The 5,503-nt window shown below is 35.5% G+C and overlaps 2 non-coding genes across 2 annotated transcripts; both read left to right on the forward strand.

Moving 5' to 3' along the window:
- Nucleotides 1-3,991: 3,991 nt before the first annotated feature.
- LOC128505848 (5S ribosomal RNA) lies at nt 3,992-4,110 on the forward strand. Its single transcript, XR_008355681.1, has one exon. It is a non-coding gene; the product is annotated as a 5S ribosomal RNA (ribosomal RNA).
- Nucleotides 4,111-4,217: 107 nt separating this feature from the next.
- Nucleotides 4,218-4,336, forward strand: LOC128505781 (5S ribosomal RNA). Its single transcript, XR_008355616.1, has one exon. It is a non-coding gene; the product is annotated as a 5S ribosomal RNA (ribosomal RNA).
- The last annotated feature ends 1,167 nt before the right edge of the window (nt 4,337-5,503 follow it).

The following is a 5,503-nucleotide window of genomic DNA, read 5'->3' on the forward strand; positions in this document are numbered from 1 at the left end:
AAATGCAAGAGGTCTAAATAATATGCAAAAGTTAGAAAGGCTAATTACAAATGTCGGAAAAGCTGAAATCATTTGTATACAGGAGACATTCTGGGATGATGAATGCATAAATCGCTGTAAACTAATATGGGACGGAAATATACATTTTAACAACGGACAAGAAAAACAAGGAAGAGGGGTAGCGATTTTAATTAAAAGAAACATAGGAGAAAAGGAAAGAGTGATTCTTAACGACGGAGTGGGGAAAAGTATAGCAGTTGAACTAGCAATGGGCGATAATAAAATAATCCTATACAATATCCATGCACCAAATGATGAAAATGAAAAAGTGAATTTCTTTAAAAACATAATGGCAACAGTAAGACAGTGGGAAAATGTTATTTTAATTGGAGATTTTAATGTTGTACTAACTAAACTAGACATCGGGAACAATATGGTTTTTAAATCAGATAAAGGGAGGGAGGAGCTGAAAGGACTAATGGCAGAACTGAAACTAAAGGATGTATGGAGAGAAAAAAATGAAACAAAAAGAGAATATTCTAGAAGACAAATTGTACAAGGTCAGATAAAACAAAGCCGCATCGACTTAATTTTATGTACAAAGGAAATAGAAAGCAAAATAAGGAATATATATTACAAAGAAGCTGGTTTTAGTGACCATAATTACCTTTGTTTGAAAATAGACTTTACAGAAGTGGAGAGGGGACCAGGAATTTGGGTTTTAAATGCCGGTCTTTTAAAGGAATTTGTATATTGTGAAAGGGTAAAACGGACAATTATATGGAACATGAAGAATACATTATTCAAGGAAAATAAGCGAATTTGGTGGGATAATGTAAAATATGAGATAAAAAATCTTTCAATAGAATACAGTAAAATCATACAAAAAATAAAAAAACAAGAGGAAGAAAAAGTAAGGCGCCAGTTACAGAATGAACTTACGAAATGGCATGAAAACCCAAGGGAAAATGGAATAGAGAAAATAATAACACTAGAAGATAAACTAAAACAAATAGAAGAAGAAAAGTGTAGAGGTTTTATATTGAGAAGCAAAGCAAAATACGCAGTGGAGGGGGAGAGAAGCACAAAGTTCTTCTTTGATCTAGAGAAAAGTAGACAGAAGGCAGATGTAATAAAGGAAGTCAGAAATCAAAAAGGGAATTTAGAAAAAGGAACAAAAAACGTATTAAAAACAGTACAAGAATTCTATGAAGATTTGTTTACAAGCAGAGGTGTAAGTAAAATAGAGGAAGAATAATTATTAGGACAAATTAAAACTAAAGTTACAGAACAAAACATAAGAATGTGTGATGAGGAAATAGGAGAGGAGGAAATAGAACAGGCTATCAATCAGCTGAACACAGGGAAGAGTCCAGGAACAGATGGACTAACCAATGAATTTTATAAAAAATTTAAGGTTCTATTAGTACCAGTACTAAAGTCACTTTATGATGAGATTTTTAACAACAAGGAATTAAGTGAAACAATGAAAATGGGAATGATAAAGCTAATATACAAGAAAAAAGGGAGTACTGAAAACCTTAAAAACTTCAGACCTGTTACAATGGTTATTCCCCAAATAATAACAACCACTCAAGCCTATGCAGTGGAGGGACGGGACATAGCGGACACGGTGTGTAGCATCAGAGACACTTTACAATACATGAAAGAAGCAAAACAAAAGGGGTACTTAATCAGCCTAGACTTAGAAAAGGCCTTTGATCGAGTCGAACATCAGTATATGTATGATGTGATTGAAAGTTTTGGTTTCGGGAAGAATTTTATAAAATGGATAAAAATATTTTATGAACATGTTTTAACTGTTGTTAAATGCAATGGATTTCTGACAGAGTGCTTTGAGCCCACAAGGTCCATTAGGCAAGGATGTCCACTGTCCGCTTTGTTGTACACTCTAGTCGCAGAACCACTGGGTCTAGCGATAAGAGCGGACAGGGAAATCAAAGGAATAAGAATTGCAAGCTGTATAAAGTGTGAACCAGTGTATCAATATGCAGATGATACCACATTAATAGTGGAAGATGCTAAAAGTGTTGAAAGGGCAGTGATGGTGCTTAATACATACTGTAAGGGATCAGGGGCAAAGATAAATTTTGAAAAAAGTTCCTGCATGAAGATAGGGGAAGCAGAACCCTTACCAAAACATATTACTCTCCAAAAAGAAGAAGAAAACATGAAAGTTTTGGGAATACAGATGGGACAAGATTCAAAACAAACAAATGAACTAATCTGGGAAGAAACTATTGGAGGAATTGAAAAAAGACTGAGGTTTTGGGAGAGTAGGAACCTAACACTAAAAGGTAAAGTATTAGTGATGAATGTCCTATTGCTATCTAAAATGTGGTATGTGTTAACTGTAACATCACTGCCCTTAAAAGTGTACAAAAAACTAAAACAAATTGTATTACATTTTTTATGGGGAAAAGGAAGAGCAAAAATTGCGTACGACACTTTAAGTGGAGAAGCAGATCAAGGGGGATTAGGATTGTTAGATCCACTTTTAAGAATGAAATGCTTAAGGGTAAAACTGGTTAAGAGATTTTTGGATAAAGAAAATATAGCTTTATGGAAAGAAGTAATGAAATTTTATATAATGAAGTGTGGGGATTTTAATATGGGATGTAATATATTATGGATGAAAACAAAAAACTATATGACTCACGGTATACCAGAATACTACAAAGAAGTACTGGAAGCATGGGGGGAATTTTTAAGTAACGTTAAAACGGTACCGAGAGGAAGAAAGCAGCTATTGGACCAACCACTGTTTTTAAATAATAACGTTATCAAAGACAATAAAGTTATCTATTTTAAAAAGTGGTGGGATGGAGGCCTAAGACAAGTGAAGGACATTTTATATGAAGTAAAAGAAGGGTTTTTATCGGTACAGGTAGTGATGGATGCAGTTAATGAAATTGGGGAAGAGGTTAAAAAAGAAACACTGAAAAACCAATTCGAACAGGTAAAAGGAGCAATACCAAAAGAATGGATAAACAGAATAGAAGGAGAAGAGCAGGAACCAGATGGAAGCAAATATCCCGAAGTTTATCTCAGGAGGCAAAATGAGGAAAATATCAGTTTTAATAATGGTAAAACCAAAGAATTTTATCTTTTCTTTAGAGATAGTGTCTTCATTAAACCGGTTGCAAATAAATATTGGAAAGAAAGATACGAAATGATAGATGAGAAGAATATATGGAAAAACGGGAGGATAAAATATGTTGACCCAACGCTAGAAAACTTTAACTTTTTACGAAGGCACAACTGTATTTTAACAGAAATGAGATTATTAAAAATAGGAATGGAAACAACTGCATTATGCAGTGTGTGTAATCTGACGGATGAAGGCTTACTGCATCTATTTTTTTATTGTAACAAATTAAAAGATTTTATGGACAAAATGAAAAAGGTTGCAAAAAAAAAAATGATGATGGAGAGCTACAATGAAAACATGACACAGAAAGAATGGAAGATTTTATTTCTTTTTGGACTAAACAATGGAAAATACAACTATGCATTGAACTTGATGTTGACAGTGGCGAAATACTCGATCTGGACGAGAAGGAATGTGGCGAAATACAAAAATGTGGAAGCAGAACTGTGGACAATCTTTCAGAAAAGACTAGAGCAATCGATAAACACATTGTACCACTATTTCTTGATGAGCGATAAAATTGAAATGTTTAAAAAATTGATTGTCAGGAATAACCCATTTGCAAAATACACTGTAGATGGTTTTGAAATGATGATGTTAATTTAAAATTCAATAAAAAAAAAAAAAAAAAAAAAGAGCTCGTCTGATCTCAGAAGCTAAGCAGGCTTGGGCCTGGTTAGTACTTGGATGGGAGACCGCCTGGGAATACCAGGTGCTGTAAGCTTTTCACTTTTATTCCTCTTATAGTTTTTATTTTTTATTTTTATTTTTTAAAGGTTTTTTTATATTTTAAATAGGCCTCCCTTCAGCCCAGCTTTCGCTTACGGCCATACCAGTCTGAGAGCGCCCGATCTCGTCTGATCTCGGAAGCTTAGCAGGCTCGGGCCTGGTTAGTACCTGGATGGGAGACCGCCTGGGAATACCAGGTGCTGTAAGCTTTTCACTTTTATTCCTCTTATATATATATATATATATATATATATATTTTTTTTTTTTAAAGTTTTTTTTTTATATTTTAAATAGGCCTTCCTTCAGCCCAGCTTTCGCATACGGCCATACCAGTCTGAGAGCGCCCGATCTCGTCTGATCTCGGAAGCTAATCAGGCTCGGGCCTGGTTAGTACTTGGATGGGAGACCGCCTGGGAATACCAGGTGCTGTAAGCTTTTCACTTTTATTCCTCTTATAGGTTTTTTTTTTTTTTTAAAGGTTTTTTTATAGTTTAAATAGGCCTCCCTTCAGCCCAGCTTTCGCTTATGGCCATATCAGTCTTAGAGCGCCAGAGGTCGCTGTTGGGCTGTGAACGGCTGCAGAAGGTGGGAGAGGCCCACCGCATATTTTTTTGAAAAAGTTTATTTTGGTTTTTGTTTAAAACAGTACACATACCCATTTTTTGTTTTATATTTTGTTAAGGTAACTCCCCTGCAGTTTACCTGCTAGGGGAGTTTTTTTCCGTTTTTTTTTTTCCTTTTCTTTAAAAATATTTTCTTCGGAGAACAATGGAGGAACATGAAAACAATAACTTAGACACGAAAGGAAACAATACAGGAGCTAAACCAAAGACCGGACAAAAGGACATGGAGACTCGATTTGTGGATGAATGGACTAGAGACGCAAGGAACAACGGTGAAACAAGTACAGGATCAATAAATGAGCAAAAGGAATCGACAACAAACAAGGAAGAGTATGGAAAACAAGTGAAAAATGGAGGGCAAACTAAGCAAAGGAAAATAAGTCAAAACGACGAGAGAATGTATAAAAAGGAAGCAACAGTAAGAATTGATGTGAGCCAAAACAAAACCATTAAAGTGGAAGATATAATAAAATCAATTAATGAATTAATCGGCAGAGGAAAACTAATGGCAGTTCGCCCAACAAATACTTCTGAATATGAGGTCACGTTGACAAACAAAACAGAAGCCGAACGTCTGCTCGACGGCGTAGAATTCAAAGGAGAAATATATTCAGTGAAGGAACTGGTGAACAATGAAATATTGGTGTCATTCCTACACCTACCCGTCTACATCGACGATCAGGAGATTTTTAACAAGCTGATGGACTGGGGAGTGACACCAGTATTACCCATTAAAAGAAGGTTTTATCCGGGAACTGAAATAGCGGACGGAACAAGGTTTCTTAAAGTGAAATTTCCGATAACAGTGGCATCGCTTCCATACAGCACAAAGTTTAACATGGTGACAGGACAGCAGTACTTCAGGGTCCTGCACGATAAGCAGATGAAGATCTGCCGATTGTGCATGGACCCTGGACACATAATGAAAGACTGTCCATCATTTCTGTGCAGAAAATGCAGCAAACATGGACACTTTGCA

This window comes from Clarias gariepinus, chromosome 17, assembly GCF_024256425.1.
Source record: "Clarias gariepinus isolate MV-2021 ecotype Netherlands chromosome 17, CGAR_prim_01v2, whole genome shotgun sequence".
Lineage (NCBI taxonomy): Eukaryota > Metazoa > Chordata > Actinopteri > Siluriformes > Clariidae > Clarias > Clarias gariepinus.